At 44.7% G+C, this 17787-nt stretch overlaps 1 non-coding gene and 1 pseudogene across 1 annotated transcript; both read right to left on the minus strand.

Moving 5' to 3' along the window:
• Window positions 1–4318: 4318 nt before the first annotated feature.
• Window positions 4319–17488, minus strand: LOC106579042 (HEAT repeat-containing protein 1-like; annotated as a pseudogene).
• Window positions 11892–12021, minus strand: LOC123729072 (small nucleolar RNA ACA64). Its single transcript, XR_006760851.1, has one exon. It is a non-coding gene; the product is annotated as a small nucleolar RNA ACA64 (small nucleolar RNA).
• Window positions 17489–17787: the final 299 nt, after the last annotated feature.

Here is a 17787-nt window from a genome sequence, read left to right on the forward strand (position 1 = left end):
GTGGCCAAGTTAAAACGAATGTATTTATTTCTGTAGAGACAGGAGAAAGCTAATTAGGCTATATAACTTTGGCATTTCAAATTACTTTAGGGAAAGCTTAGATCATCCTAGCCTTATGGGCACGCCGCCTATGCTTTTTAATGTGGCATAAACCCAAATCAGTCAATGTTTTCATCTGATTTTCAAACAATCGCTTAACAAATGCGCTCCTGTAGGCTACCCGCGTACGTTCGTCCATTCCCAAAATCATTTCAGCATCCAAAGTGCACTCGCCTCGGTCTCGGCCACCCATCTTCGCCTTGACAAAATGTTAGTGTTCTCAACCAACCACAACGCAATTTGGAGCGTATATACCACCCGGCATCCAGTCAATTCACAAAATGTTTATGCGACTGAAATGCAGTAATATCCTATAGTTTTTTGGGCATGTTGTATTAATTGTGATAGGCTCATGTTTTAACGGTATGGCGTACCACACTATTTACTTTGCCGGTACGCCATACCTGACTGTACCGCCTTTCACCCCTATACATATGACATTTTCATACAATGTAACAAAACCATGAATTAAATAGTTGCCATAAAAAGCTTTTCATTATGGGAAAACAGAAATAATAAAAAACGTATTCCTATTCTCATTCCCACATGATACATCTTTGGCTAAGCGTTTATTATCCTACTGCTAGAGATCCATCCTACATGTATCAGATATCGATATGATTGAGGCCGGGTTGACACATGGTTCTGGGTAATGGCTAAACAGATAATGGCTAAACTGGGGACAGGGGCTGACGCTCAGGCGTCTGATGGAGGGGGACTACAGTGGGCTAGGGGCCGATCTGGGCCCTTGTTTGGTGGTCAGGAGGTGGGGAGTGGGACGCAGATTAGAAATAACTCAGAAGAGGCTCTCCCAAAATGGTCTCCATCTCGTGGATGACCGGTAAGCAGGGAGAAGGTCAAATCAAATGTTATGTCACATGCACCGAATACAACAGGTGCCAATACAACCTTACCATGAAATGCTTACTTACAAGCCCTTAACCAACAATGCAGTTAAAAATATTTACTAAATAAACTAAAGTTCAAAATAAAAAGACCAACAATGAAATAACGAGGCATATATATATATATATATATATATATATATACACCAAGTCAAAGTGTGGGAGTAAAGGTAATTCGAGGTAATTAGGTGATATGTACATTACCAGTCAAAACTCATTTAAGGGATTTTCTTTATTTTTACTATTTTCTACTTTGTAGAATAACAGTGAAGACATCAAAACTATGAAATAACACATTAGTAACCAAAAAAAAAAGTGTTAAACAAATCCAAATCTATTTTATATTTGAGATTCTTCAAAGTAGCCACATTTTGCCTTGATGACAGCTTTGCACTCTCATTCAACCAGCTTCATGAGGTAGTCACCTGGAATGCATTTCAATTAACAGGTGTGCCTTGTAAAAAGTTAATTTGTGGAATTTCTTTCTTTCTTAATGCTTTTGAGCCAATCTGTTGTGTTGTGACAAGGTAGGCTTGGTCCCCACAGGTGGCCTTTTGGTAGGCCATCATTGTAAATAAGAATTTATTCTTAACTGACTTGCCTAGTTAAATAAAAGGTTAAATAAAACTAAATACAGGAGCATAGTCCTATTTGGTAAAAGACCAAGTCCATATTATGGAAAGAACAGCTCAAAAAAAGCAAAGTTCCTTGGTGCCCTCTTCTCAACTGTCTTGGTGTGTTTGGACCATGATCATTTGCTGGTGATGTGGACACCAAGGAACTTGAAGCTCTCAACCTGCTCCACTACAGCCCCGTCGATGAGAATGTGGGCGTGCTTGGCCCTCCTCTTCCTGTAGTCCACGATCATCTCCTTTGTCTTGATCACGTTGAGGGAGAGGTTGTTGTCCTTGCACCACACAGTCAGGTCTCTGACCTCCTCCCTATAAGCGGTCTCATCGTCGTCGGTGATCAGGCCAACCACCATTGTGTCATCGGCAAACTCATTGATGGTGTTGGAGTCGTGCCTGGCCGTGCAGTCATGAGTGAACAGGGAGTACAGGAGGGGACTAAGCCCGCACCCGAGGGACCCCGGTGTTGAGGATCAACGTGGCAGATGTGTTGTTGCCTACTCTTACCAACTGGGGGTGGCCAGTCAGGAAGTCCAGGATCCAGTTACATAGGGAGATGTTTAGTCCCAGGGTCCTTAGCTTATTGATGAGCTTTGAGGGCACTATGGTGTTGAACGCTAAGCTGTAGTAAATGAACAGCATTCTCACGTAGGTGTTCCTTTGTCCAGGTGAGAAAGGGCAGTGTTGAGTGCAATAGAGACTGTGTCATTTGTGGATCTGTTGGGGCGGTATGCAAATTGGAGTGGGTCTAGGGTTTCTGGGATGTTGTTGTTGATGTGAGCCATGACCAGCCTTTCAAAGCACTTCATGGCTAGAGACTTGAGTGCTACGGGTCGGTAGTCATTTAGGCAGGTTACCTTGGTGTTCTTGGGCACAGGGACTATGGTGGTCTGCTTGAAACGTACACGTTCTGGTAATCCGCCTGGCCCTGCGGCCTACTGAATGGTTAGCAGTTGATGATATTCTTCGATAACACAAACCCCAAAGCAAATGAGAGAAATAGATTTATTTGAGAAGGACAAATCATAGATGTTATGCTGGGAGATAGATGTTCAGTCTCCCCTGTCCTCAGCTTTTCTCCACAGAACAAAGGAACAGGATACATTTATAACCCCCCACCCTAGCCTGGGGTTGACCAATCAGAAGTCCTTGCAGTATAACTGGGCCAATGGCCAAAAACAAGTATCCTGCTTCAGACTCAATGTACAGACCAATGAAAATGTGGCTCACATAGCTCTGAGTCCAGGACTGACATTCCACAGATTCTATATAGCTGTTCAACTGAAGACCAACTATTTACAGTGACAATTCCCTATTGACCATTAGTACTCTCGTCCTCTGCATTGTGTATTTATCTTCAAAATATTCTTAGAATGTTGACCTGTTTAAAAAGGTCTTACTCACATTGGCTACGAAGAGCGTGATCACACAGTTGTCCGGAACAGCTGGTGCTCTCATGCATGCTTCAGTGTTGCTTGCCTCGAAGCACGCACAGAAGTCATTTACCTCATCTGGTAGGCTTGTGTCAATGGGCAGCTCATGGCTGGACTTCCCTTTGTAGTCTGTAATAGTTTGCAAGCCCTGCCACATCCGACAATCATCAGAGCCGGTGTAGTAGGATTCAATCTTAGTCCTGTATGCTTTGCCGGTTTGACGGTTCATCTGAGGGCATAGCGGGATTTCTTATAAGCAGCCGGGTTAGAGTCCCGCTCCTTGAAAGCGGCAGCTCTACCCTTTAGCTCAGTGTGGATGTTGCCTGTAATCCATTGCTTCTGGTTGGGGATGCATTTATTGATGAAGCCGGTGACATATGGTATCCTCGGGATGAGTCCCATAACATATCCAGTTTGTGCTAGCAAAACAGTCCTGTAGCTTAGAATCTGGTCATTTGACCACTTGCATATTGAGCGAGTCACTGGTACTTCATGCTTTAGTTTTTGCTTGTAAGCAGGAATCAGTCAAATAGAATGGTCAGATTTGCCAAATGGAGGGCGAGTGAGTGCTTTGTACACATCTCTGTGTGGAGTAAAGGTGGTCTAGAGTTTTTTTTTTTCTTCCTCAGGTTGCACATGTGACATGCTGGTAGAACTGAGTTTGCCTGCATTAAAGTTCCCGGCCACTAGGAGCACCGCCTCTGGATGAGCATTTTCTTGTTTGCCTATGGCTTTATACAGTCTTGCCAGCATCGGTTTGTGGTGGTAAATAGACAGCTACAAAAATATAGATAAATTCTTGGTAAATAGTGTGGTCTACAGCTTATCATGAGATACTCTACCTCAGGTGAGCAAAGCCTTGAGACTTCCTTAATATTTGATTTCGTGCACCAGCTGTTATTGGCAAATAGACACAGGCCACCACCCCTCGACTTACCAGAGGCAGCTGTTGTCTTGCCGATGCACGGAAAAACCAGCCAACTGTATATTATCCGTGTCGTTGTTCAGCCAAGACTCAGTGAAACATAAGATATTACAGTTTAATGTCCCGTTGGTAGGATATACTCACTCGTAACTCATCTATTTTACTATCCAATGATTGTACATAGGCCAATAGGACGGATGATAGAGGCGGGTTACCCACTCGCCGACAAATTCTCACAAGGCACCTGGACCTACATCCCCTGTATCGGCGTCATTTCTTCATACTGTTAGGTTCTATTTTTCTGTGTAAAAAAACTCAGACATTATGAAAGCTTAACCAAGTTTATTCTTCCCAGAGGATCAATACAGCTGCATTAGACAAAAACATTTTCACACAAGCACTGATATTTAACCGTTCCTCATAGGCTGAGTCTCCTACACATCTGTACAAATATCGTTCTTTACTGTTAGGCAGGACACTAGTGAAACAGGACATAAACCTTTATTTCTCCCTTAAGGTGACCTGACCTCAACCCCCCTCCATCACTAATCCATGGCTCTCTCCCCTTATCAATGCCTGCCACATGTAATCGCTTCCCTGCACTCAACACATTCCAAGCTTAAATTGCACACACTATATACCTTCCTACTATAAACATTAACTTCTTGTGTAGACCATCTAAACCTCAGCCTTCCATCAGTGACATGGATAAGTATATTTTCATATTCTCAGAACCCAACAATACGAATAATGGGGATTTGGGCCTGGTCGGGTATCTGGAGTAAATCCTTCACGTCCAACTCGTTAAAGAAAAAAATCTTTGTCCAGTTCGAGGTGAGTTGTTGCTGTTCTGATATCCAGAAGCTCCTTTCGGGTATAAGAGACGGTGGCAGAAACATTATGTACAAAATAAGCTACAAACAACGTGAAAAAAACCAAATAGCACAATCGGTTAGGAGCCCTTAAAACGGCAGCCATCTCCTCCAGTGCCATTCTTTCACAAAATGGTGGCCATCGACGAAGAAACCTTTCACTAACTACCTTAAACACATCAATACGTAGCTTCCATTACCCAACCCTGCTATTACCCACTTTCTTCAACCACCTTGGAGGCACATTAGAGGGAGGTTTGCATTCTGCCAAACCATACATTATGAGCAACGCTCCTTTTTAGCAACGCTACAGGAAAAAAAAAAAAAAGTGCCAGCAACCGTTTGCTATCACATTATAGCTACAGATCATAATACAATATGCCCATTTGAAGAGGCTTTCCACATCTGTTGAAGTGGAATGAAACAATGTTGCACAGAAAAAAGATGGCCAAACAGGCAGACAGGTCTTAATATGCTAACATAACAAAACAGTACAACAGCGGCGATAGAAAACAGGTTGTGTACAAGCTATGACACAGTCAACCTACCCTCCATGAGTTCAGGAAAGGAATAGCTTCTGGCAGGAGGACCATGTAGTCCTCCCTCGGATTAGTTAGGCAGCTCCAGCAGGGCAGAGAATCGCACCTGACGAGGGGAGGGGACAACACAGTCACTGGATGATCACTCCTGGTCCTGGAGAGCTGCAGGTGGGTTTTTGTGCCGACCCAGCACTAACACACCAGCTAATCATGGTCTTAAAAAGGTCCAATGCAGATGTTTGTATCGCAATATCAAATAATTTCTGGGTAACATTTAAGTACCATACTGAGATTATTTGAAATTATTATTATTATTATTATTATTTTCAAAGCTTCTTAGCAAAGAGCAATTACTTAAGCAAGAATTTAGCAAGGACTGTCTGGGAGTGGTCTGAGTGGGGATGGGAAAACTGAAAATGAGCTGTTCTTGTCCGAGAGGTAACAAACTCTAGTCTATTAACTAATTTACCACCTGGTGGGTTTTAGTGCCACCATGGAAGGCCAAAACTCCACCTACCAAAACAGGACGAAAGTTTTTTCAAACAGCTCTTACTCTAAAAGGGCATTATCATTTTCACAATTTAACAGTATTATTCATACCTCAGTGTGGAAATATATATAAAACAGGAAAATTACATTTGACTGCACTGGGCCTTTTATGATTAGTTGAATCAAATGTCTGTTGGCACTAGACTGAGACAAAAAGCCAGAACATCATGACACTCTTCAAGACCAGACGTGGAGAATTGATGAAGAGAACTAATATGAAAGAAATCCAGAATCCAACTTCGGGATCAACATCAGCTGTGTGTACAGCCTTCTCATGTCCCAGATATCTCACCTTGGCCGAGCTGTGTCGTGTCTTCAGCAGGATCTTGTAGTTGAGGGTCTACCACCGAGTGTCGTCTACTACGGTAAAGCAGAATTGGCCCACGCACAGCACCAGGTGCTTGGTGACTCTGGTCTGGTAAACCTCTTCTCCACCCAGGGTGTTCTCCAACTATACACAACTATATATTAGGAAGTCCCTCAGTTGTAATGGTGGCCATTTTTGTGGATGAGTCCTTTATTAAAGTAATGTGAGGGACAAGTGAGGCTGATCGACCAGAGGGGTAATGAGGACGTTGGCTCTCTCCGTGCTGACGAAGCGCTTTGTATATTTACGAGAAACAAGCAGATCTTATGGAGGCAGTCCAGTATGTACTCCAGCAGCGGGCAGCTCTTCTCAATGTTGTCCTCTGTGTCAAAGAAGGCTTCGTCTGAACGAGGGAAGGAATGCATGATGAGACAAAATAAGCAAAAAATATTGCCTGCGTTTATCCTTCACATTTGTTATTAACAACCAGCAGTGAACCTGGAAAATCCCCATCAAGCATGACTTTTGTTTTACAGCAAAGCCAAATTAATCCAGACCCTTTTTAGAGATCTTAGATGAACAGACAGTGTGTAGCCACACAGGAGAGAGCAGAGACCCACCTGTCTTAGTGATGTTGGTCTGGCGGAGCAAGTCAGAGAAGGGCTTGACCAGGTGACCGGCGGGCGAACAGGATGGAGAGCCCCTAGGGGCTAGAGCCTGTCTGCGATGCTGTCCGACAGGCGGTAGAAGGTCAGCAGCCTCAATCGAAGAGATGCATTGGAACCAACAGAAAAATCATGTCTCTAGCAGATATAAAAGTTGCAGTTACACTGATCTATGGCTGTTGGGAATCAGCTAACCGTCAAGATTAAAAAAACAAAAACATAGTTGGGATCATAAGGACTCTTACTTTGAAGAACAGTGGCCTGAAGGAGACTTCAGACATCTTCATGACCAAGGCCAGGAGACAGTCAATCAGATAGCCCTCCATCTCCTTAGTCTCCTCCAGATCACCCTGCAAAACAAACACAGCAGTCAAAACAAAGCGATGTGTTTCGGACAAACGGTAATCAATTCATGGGACAGAACCAGACCTGGCAGTGTTGGGCCCGGAAGTCCAAAGAAATCAGGAAGGACGTGAGCTCTGATTGGTGGGAGGTCAGCTGATCCTTCTCCATGTGACCAACGTGCTCTTTCAAGATGCCCATCAGGGGATCAAGCTGGCTGTGTGAAAATGAAACACTCATAATTGTACCAAATCAATACCGTACATGACCACACAGTGTGAACATGTTATCCATTATGTATTTACTCCATCCTTACATATCACACAGGCTACTGCAGGTTAGGCACCCCCCATACCTGTTTGGAGTCCATTTATTCTAGTACTTTTTCGAGGGTTGGCAGCAGGACCCTGGGAGGGAACCTTGGTGGCCACGGTGGTCCTGAGGTATGCCAGTCACACGGCCAGCTGTGGGGTGGTGGTGGCCTTCTCTGCAACCCGCCTCAGTCGAGCCACATTACACTGTTACACCGGCACATCATTTCAGTATAACACGTTCCATTAGATGTATTATGTAAAAAAAAAAAAATGGATTTTTATGTATGGGATAGTAGACGTCACTTGTTGTCCCGGTTGATGAAGTGAGGCAGGGTCTCAGTGACACGTTGCAGGGCTGTGACGTCACTCAGCATGTAGATCTCATTAGCAGAGAGGAAAGAGGTGATGTCTAGAGTCTGCAGCACTGCCGGCATCAGCCTGACAAAACAGGAGGAGGGGAAGGAGACTACAGTCACCAACAGTGACTAGTATACCTACGGTGTATTATGTGTCAATATTTTGGGGACAACCTGACATGTTCTATTCAAGTGTTTGTAGGAAAACTTGAAATATGAGTAATTGAGCTACCAAATGCACTGGTCTGTGAACTGTGTTTCCTGTATCTACTGTAAACACAGAAATGTAGTCTGTGTACCTGGGTAGTTGTGGGATAGCGAGGGCCTTCAGAGTGCTGGCCACCTTCAAAAAACACACACACACACACACGTTCAAAAGTTTGGGGTCACTTAGAAATGTCGTTTTTTAAAGAAAAGCACATTTTTAGTCCATTAAAATAACATCAAATTGATCAGAAATACAGTGTAGACATTGTTAATGTTGTAAATGACTATTGTAGCTGGAAACGGCTGATTTTTTATGGAATATCTACATAGGCGTACAGAGGCCCATTATCAGTAACCATCACTCCTGTGTTCTAATGGCACATTGTGTTAGCTAATCCAAGTTGATCATTTTAAAAGGCTAATTGATCATTAGAAAACTCTTTTGCAATTATGTTAGCACAGCTGAAAACTGTTGTTCTGATTAAAGAAACAATAAAACTGTCCTTCTTTAGACGAGTTGAGTATCTGGAGTATCCACATTTGTGGGTTCGATTACAGGCTCAAAATGGCTAGAAACAAAGAACTTTCTTCTGAAACTCGTCAGTCTATTCTTGTTCTGAGAAATGAAGGCTATTCCATGCGAGAAATTGCCAAGAAACTGAAGATCTCGTACAACGCGGTGTACTTCTCCCTTTACAGAACAGCGCATACTGGCTCTAACCAGAATAGAAAGAGGAGTGGGAGGCCCCGGTGCACAACTGAGCAAGAGGACAAGTACATTAGAGTGTCTAGTTTGAGAGACAGACGCCTCACAAGTCCTCAACTGACAGCTTCATTAAATAGTACCAGCAAAACACCAGCCTCAACGTCAACAGTGAAGAGGCGACTCCGGGATGCTGGCCTTCTAGGTAGAGTTCCTCTGTCCAGTGTCTGTGTTCTTTTGCCCATCTTTTCTTTTTATTGGCCAGTCTGAGATATGATCTACGGACAATTCCTTCAACCTCATGGCTTGGTTTTTGCTCTGACATGCACTGTCAGCTGTGGGACCTTATATAGACAGGTGTGTGCCTTTCCAAATCAGGTGGACTCAAATCAAGTTTTAGAAACATCAATCAATGGAAACAGGATGAACCTGAGCTCAAGTTCGAGTCTCATTGCAAAGGGTCTGAATACTTAGGTAAATAAGGTATATTTTTTATAATTAGACAAAATATCTAAAAACCTGTTTTCGCTTTGTCATTATGGAGTATTGTGTGTCGATTGATGAGAACATTTTATTTAAATACATTTTAGAATAAGGCTGTAACGTAATTTTTTTTTGAAAAAGTCAAGGGGTCTGAATATTTTCTGAATGCACTGTATCATGCCAACCAAAACTTCATATAATTAACATCCATAGCTTAATAGATAATGAGTGGAAGTGAGACAATGGGACAGGTCGTAGCTATCCAACGTCACCGACCGCTAGTTGGTTGACTTAATGGTGTTGTTGATGACCTGAAAGCTCTAGGCGTCGTCCAGACACATGATGTTGGTGCCCATGAACATCAAGGCCTTAAGTGCAGGACTTTCTTCTGGAAAAGGATGGGGCGGAGTCAAGAGGGCATTGGGAGCACACTTTCGACTGGAAATGGTTCTGTGATGGCTGAGAGATGCTCCACGTTGAACTCATCCAGCACATCTGTGTGTGGAGGACAAACAGTCAGTCACACACACACACCCTGAAAGCCTTGGGGGTGCTCCTGGGCTAAAACAGGGTCTCTCCGTCTCCTCACCTTTGCTGACGGGTCCTCCGTCAGGGGAGAGCTTCTGGCAGATGTTGAACAGACATGGCCTACATGCTTGGCGTACTCTAGCTTGTCTTGCTCAACGGTTGACGTCTCCAGGCACCTGAGTGGCCAGACAGGAACATCACTTGGTCTACGTCCCAACATCCATTGTAGTATTCTAAATAGTATGCTAGTGTAGGGAATTGGACACATGGCTGGCCTAGCTAAGGCCAAGGCACTGAGAGACAGCGTTGCTGGTTGCACCTAAGAGAGGAGGCTGACGAGAGCGGGAACTAGCATCTGAGGCCTCTGCAACTTCTTCTTGTGCTGCAGCAGCTCTAATATGAGTCACCCTCTCCCAGGACACAGCGCCCTCTTCTGGCACTGCCTGAGCAGTGTCCTGGCCTTCCTATATAAAAAAGGCACAGAAACACAGTGGCTCAAGTCAAATTGCATTACAATCACCTCAATGGTTGCATCTAGCTAGGTCTTATTGTTGGCCCAGTTAGAGTAGATGTTCCTCACCTCTGCAGCATCTTGCTCCTGCGGGTCTAGTTCGTTAGCCACTAGCATTCTGTCCAGAGCACTCTACAGTGATGGATAGCATTAGCATCTAGTGTGGTGCTAGCGAAATATGACTTCCCTGTAGATGCAGTATGCAAAGGTTCCTCCTTACCCGTTTGAAGACACTGACAATGGTCTGGGCACAGGCAGCACTCCTGCTCTCCACCAGCAGGTCAAACCCCCAGGAGTCTCTGCTGGACCTTCTCATCTCACAGAGCTGAGTAGAATGCCTTGGTGATGTGACAAACAACAGGGTCATGTTCAGTATAAGCAAATGGGAGGAAATATTTTGAAACAGATTATTATTATTTATTATATTTTTTTTTAAAGAGGGTTGTCATTGGAGAATTTTCTAAATGTTATATTTTTCTGTTTTGTGCCTACAATATTGTAAATAAGTAGCATACAGCTATTGCATCACAGAGTATGCTGCTACAGTAGCGTAGCTGTTATAGGGCGATGATCTGGAAGCAGGGGATATCAGGGTAGGGTTTAGACACTGCCCAGGGCCTCGATGAAGAGCTCCATGCAGGCCTGGTCCTTCACCAGGTGGGGGGCTGCCTGTTCATTGTACTTCCCCAGGACCAGCTGCATGAGCAGGGCCTTTGTCCTTTAGAACGGTGGGTTTCTCCGGCCCGCTCTGCTCCAGCAGGCTCTCCAGAACTGGCATTAGAACAGGCGGCATAGACTGAGGAGAAAAGGAGACAGGAATATAGAATATATGGCTTTACAAAAACCTCCAACACCCAGATAAGAGTTCCCATATAAAGAGCCCTCCGAGTTTTTTCCTCATCTTTCATATTCCAGCAAGAACTTCTTAAATGTCTGTTGTCACTCCCTGTCCACTCACCTCTCCCCTCCCAGTATGGTTTTGGAGGTGTAGGCAGGGCAGCTGGCCACCTGGACACTGAGCAGCAGCTCCTCCAACCCCACTAGCAGGTGTTGTCCCGGGCCTTGCCTGTCCCTGTTACAGCCTCCTCACAGAACTTCCCCATGGACTACAGAAACACATCAATTTGGAAAGAATGTGTATAATAACATTTTATGTGAATATAAAACAAAATAGGTGTGTGTATATGATTTATTTTGATACTTTGTACCAACAATGCTTAATTGAGAATACAAATTAAGTATTCACGTGTGTGTGTCTTCCCTCTCTCACCTGGCTGAGTTGAGGTCAGTGATGAGCTCCTCGGTAGTCCTCAGCAGCCTGTCGATGGTGGGGTGAAAGGGAGAGCTGTCCACCTGGGCCAGGGTCTGTAGGGTGGCTGTGGCTGCCCTCCTCACCTCACGGACAGAGGAGCTCAGACAGGCCAGCAGGGAGAGCACCACTATGGAGGGAAGAAACATTTACAACTTTGTTACCAATACACCAGTAATACTACAGCCACTTGTTTAAATATCTTCTACTGCAGTGTTTGTGAGCACTTGGGTTTTATTACACCGTCACAAACAGATCAGGCAATAAGCTTAACGTACCACAATACTGTAGACACAGTTCTCTCCCCCTAGACCACTGATAAACCCCAGGTCATTTTCAGACTGTGCCAAACTCTATACATGAAATAAAATACAATGAAATGATCCATGTCTGGCTAAAATATAGATTACACCAATAAGGCTACCAGGTGATGAGCTCGATGCCAGCAGTGTGAGGGTCTTCCCTGGCTGGGCGCTGAGGAGGGCTCTGCCCACAGAGGGCCTGGGTCTGCAGGATGGCATTGATCTTACAGTCCAGCTGGTCTCCTAGGTTACTGCCATAGCCTCACACCAGACACAGGAACTTGGAAGAGCTCCAGGGGATAACTCAGGTGGACCTGGGACAAATGGAGGGGGTTGAGGAATGGAATAATGTGGACAAAGTGAGACAGTTGATCGTAAAAACGGGAGATTGCTTTGTTTCGCCTACTTCCAAACACACTGTACCTTACATTATTATTATCATCATCATCATCATCGTCATATTGTAGCATACCTAGAGGAACGATGGACTATCCGTCGAGTGATGCTATGCGCCAATGAGTTGAGTGAAGCATCCGTCTGTGCACTGAAATCCATTGTGTAACATATCAAGTTTCAGTACCTAGAAAAGTAGCTTCATCAAGGCCCTGAAGCCGGCTGCAATGGTCCCCTGGCTTTCCCAGTGACGATGACATCAAATACGCGACACAGCAGTCGGCGGTAGCAGCATGTGTTGGTGTCCAGCTTCTCTGGGTTCCACCATGTCTCACTTGACAGGAAACCCAGACAGGGAGCAAGTCATCTGTCAGCCTCTTTCCTTCTTACTCAGTGTGTGACCAAGTGGCTAAAGTAACTAGTGATATCCAGGCCTTTACTTGAACATGATGAAAAACAATATGCAGCCAATTGCTTTTGAAAAAGGAACATTTTTGAAGGAAGCGTTGTGGCACTTGAGGCTGGATAGGAGTCCTCTGAGCAGTGACACCAGCAGCACCCCATACTCTGTCTCTGTGCCCTGCCCTCTACAGGTACTCTTCCACGAATATCCTCCTGCTGCAGGCAACACAAGAGGAAAAGACGGTAAACCATTTCAGACCAGTACAGAAAAGCATACAATGGGTTAAGGAATTGGAGGATAAAAATCGTAAAAAGACGTAACGTAAATATCCCAAAAGGAAACCTCTAATTGATGTAGTTCTACAAACTGCCACCCCCACTCACCTGAGGCACGTCTTTCTGGGAAAGTTCCAGTATTGCAGGCTCCAGCAGGGAGTAGACACACTGGGCGGTGTGGAGGTGCTGGGTTTCACTCATGTCCCCCAGGCCCTGCAGTAAGGTCTGGCTCAGCACCATGAACGCTGCCCTCTCCTGCAGGCTGCCCCCCTGGACCGCTACATCCCCAGCCAGCTTCAACCAGCTAGAAGACATGCAAATGAGGTCAAGGGTGAGTTGTGTTACTTATGACAATTTCCTCTTGAAACCAGCATGTTAATCCAAATTTCGAGCTGCAAAAAGGGATATTACCTGAGCTAGATCAAAGAGAGATCCAAAAATCATCATATCAGTTTCAGGAAACCGAGGCAGGTTTGTTTCAATGGCACTTTGGAAACGCCAACAAATGTTTACTAATCACTCACAGCATTGCGTTTGGAGAAGGGGTCCATGTTAGACAGGTTCTTGGTCAGTGTTGAGATGCTGGTTGGCTGAGAAATCCTCTCCATCACATCCTTGAGTGCTGAGAGCAGATATAGGATGTAGTAGGTACACAGACAACCTTACTGTCTGGAAGTCAATAATCCTAACAAGCAGAACTTTATATTAGTGGCAGCGAGTTTAGAGTATACCTGATACCACTATTTACAAAAGTATCCTCCATAGCATTCTCAGTAAGCCATTTCCAAGTGTTATCAAAGACAAAGAAAATGACCTTTATTATGAAACTCCATGTTCTTATGTGTTTACCATCGGCCCAGCCCTGAGTGTGGTGGTGCTGGTATAAGAGGGTGGAGACTGGGCCACACAAGTGGCCATCTGGAGGTCTGGGGAGTCGGGCAGGGCCGAGGTGACCACAAGGAAGGGCAACAGATCCCCGACGACACAAGCCCTCAGGTCAGAGATCCCCTCAACCAGTCTGGGTTCCTCCAGAACCCTCACTGCCTCCTTCAACTGTGGACACCTATGAGGAAGCAGATGGAAGCCATTCACTATCATACTATGGAGATATCTGGGGAATTGATGTACATTTCAATAAGGTGAGAACAGTACTAACCAGTTCCCAGCCTTTGAGAGGTCTACACATGGCAGCAGTGAGTAGACATGAAACAGTGTCCTCTGGATCAAGAAAGAGCTGAGGGGGATATATAGGATAAGTTAGGTTTAATCCTAGTAGATTCCAATATGAACGTACCTGAAAGTCTAATGTTCCAGCCACTCACCTCCAGAGCCTTCAAAGCTGCAGCCACCACCTCGGGGACGTCCTCCTTCATAAATACCGTAAAAATAATTAAGTATTTTAAATGTTTTGGGTTGGGGGAAACCCCGCCTAGCGAGGGCTGCATGCTACGCCACTGTTTATAACTATAAGTTAAGTTTAACTATAAGAAATCTAAGATGTGTCAAATGATATCCAGTGCAGGCTTCGGTTATGCATTTGGTTTGCTAACTTGCTAGCTAAGTGGCTAGATTTCAAGATCAATCTTCTTGGTTAGAGCAGAGACATTCAATCCCCTCTTGGATCAAGATCCCTGTTGCCCCAGTTTTTTTTATAGCTCCCCTTTGTGCACATTTGGTAAAACTGTATACCCCGGTATGGTACAAGAAACGGTTTGAAGGTATGGATACCGCACAACACTCTACTCACCAGTGCTGGAGGTGACAACAGCGTGAACCAGGTGAGGCAGCAGGTAGCACAGTAAGGACGTCATGGCCTGGAGGGTGGGGACCAAGGAAGTCACAGCACACATCTGGCCAGAGGTTCTAAAGGGCACAAAGACAACAAAGAACGCCAATGAAGCAACACAAAAATTCAGACAATATAGGGCCTAAGATGACAGAGTGATGAAATAGTCTCAGAGTAAAATTCTTTCAATGCCTCTTCTTCACTCACTTTGGGCCAACAGTGCCCTCCTTTTGGTTCTGCAGGAGGACGATGAGGCAGCCCAGGCCCTCTTTGGGCAGCAGGGGCTCCTTGCAGTGACTTGCTGATCTGCAGGGCCAGGGTGTCCACCAGCTGGGCCTTCATCAACCACCTTCACAACCAGCTGGCACATTTTCATGTAGGTGGAAGCCTTGTAGTCTGTCAAGGACACAAAGAAAAGGGTCAGTACGAGTTGAACAGTTTTAAGCTGTAAACAACCTCTTGGTTACATTTTTAACTTCAATAAGAAGTGTTAACGTTTCAAAACAGAATGGCTTCTTATGAGGCTAAAATACTGCATCTAACCTTCTGAACATAAGGCAGTAGCTTGGATATGACTGTCAGACTTTCTCCACAGCATCCAAATCCGGTACAAATGGTGGACGCATAGAAAGAGAAAATCACTCGAAGTTGAGCAGTTTCCAGAATTTTCTGAATATGCCTGCAGAAATGACTAACAGGTCAAGATGAGGCTCTGTGCTTGATACTTGAGGAAACATGGAGATGTAAAGCAGTGTATTGGGTTTACCTTGATTGACTTAGTGACCAGGGTGTAGATGAAACCCACGAAGCCCAAGTCTTTGTAACAGTCAGTGATTAGGGTTCCTCTGGCCAAGGGAACTCCTGGTTTCTGTCAGGAAATCAAAATATATTGATCATTGATAATATATTATATGCCATTTAGCAGACGCCTTTATCCACAGGGACATAGTCATAAGTGCATACATTTTACGTTTGGGTGGTCCTGGGAATCGAGCCCACAATCCTGATGTTGCAAGCGTCATGCTCTATCAACGGAGCCATACAGGACCATTGATGACATGCTGATTATGTAATGAAAAATAATAACAAATCTGTCAACTTCCAATAGTTATGTTCATAAATCATATAACAATTACCTGAAGCCCCTCCAGCCAATTCCATCAGTTAGTGGGGTCCTTAAACTTGATGAGCTGAATGACTGACAAAAACCTTAGTCTCGTAATAAGGGCAAAACACAGGAAAGCAGGCTCTCCCCATTACACAGGTGGATGTGGAATCTGTGAGGGCTACAGGAAAGAAATACCAGTAGACAAAATGTCAAGCTATTTTCAGTTTACATTAAGCTTTCATAGCAGTGAGACAACTTCAGTTCTCAGAAGTACTAAGTACCAGCCACTCTATGCACTTCTGGGTAGGCTTGAGCAGGAAGTATGGAGACAGCCATGTGAGAAACAGTGAGATGCCTGCCTCCGGTTTCTCATTGACCTCCTTGGACTGGACACCGCGCTCCAGGCCCACCGAGGCTTGGCTGAAGAGGGTCTACTGGAACTCACTGAATGCAGGCTCGATGCTCAGGAGTTCCTCAAGCCCTGTACACCCTGGGAACATGCAGGAGAAACAGCAGTGGTAAGGAAAAGGAAGACATGAACAGTAGGCACATCAAGCTACAACATTCTTCTGTGGATTTTATGGCAGACTACAACCCAAAAAGGTGTATTGCCGCCACCAACTGGACAGGATTGGGGTGGGGGGGGAACAAGGTTAAAATAAAACTCATACATGACAGTTTTCCCTAACTTAATCCACCAAAAATAAAACATTTACAAAACCAAAACCCACACTTCTTCCTTCCAAATCTCCCTTCCCTTCTATGACCTGAGAGGGTGGTACAGCTTGTGTCAATAGTCCTGAGTCCCAGGAACCGTTCTGCCTCATCCACAATTCTATTTTCCTGGACTTCCTCTCCACCTTGGCAGTGGCATTAATCACCATAGCTATAAAGGCCACAAAGTCCACCTTCTTCAACCTTTAACATTTCTTGGTCCTCTGTTGACCGGCAACCCCTGCAGCCTTCGGTGAAGGCCTTATCCACCACCATGGACTAAGGAGCACCACTCAAACTCTCAACCCTTTTAACAGCTGCTGCAAATGAGAAAGTCTGGACAGCCCCGACTTTGGCCACCTCATTCTCTTTCACCCTTGTAGGGCATTCCAAAGACGTGGCTTCATGGTTCCCACCGCAATTACAACATGTCACATTTTCAAAACCTTTAAAACACACGATATTATCTTTTCCACAACTTGGACATCTCGGCTTCTCCCTTCTGCAGACACTTGAAACATGTCCAAAAGTTTTACAGTGGTCACACTGCATTAGTGTTGGAACCAATGCTCTGACTTTGTAGTTTATATATCCCAACTGGAGTAGGGAGAGACCATATAAAAAAACAGAACATAACTTTTTCTTCATTCACCACACGATTCATCCGACAAGCATCAATCACTCCAGGAATATTTTAAATCTCTGCAACATCGACTTCCCACGAAACGCCAGAAATTACCACCTTGAGGGTGCCCTTTTCGGGCGAGACGCAAAACTAGCTCCTACTGATCCAAAAGAACGAAATGTCAAAACAAGTCCGCCTCTCGTAAAACTCACAGTATTCACTTTACCCAGCACTCTCTCCACCAGTTTGGATATCTCAAATGGTTTCTTCAAAATTGGTAATCCAGCCAGCTGCTCCTCATTAATAAAACATGCTGCTACAAGATAAGGGGCATTCCCATCACTGTATGCTACTTTGCTCCGTTTTCTATATTCCAATTCTCCTTGATTCCCCGCCATTATATTTACGCTCCACGTCACCTTCCAATTCCGCCATCTTTTTAGCCGGCTGCTAGCCTATACTAGCAAATAAACGTCCAGTTTTGACAACAGTAGTTATTCTCTAC

The sequence above is a fragment of the Salmo salar genome, chromosome ssa19 (assembly GCF_905237065.1).
Source record: "Salmo salar chromosome ssa19, Ssal_v3.1, whole genome shotgun sequence".
Classification (NCBI taxonomy): Eukaryota; Metazoa; Chordata; class Actinopteri; order Salmoniformes; family Salmonidae; genus Salmo; species Salmo salar.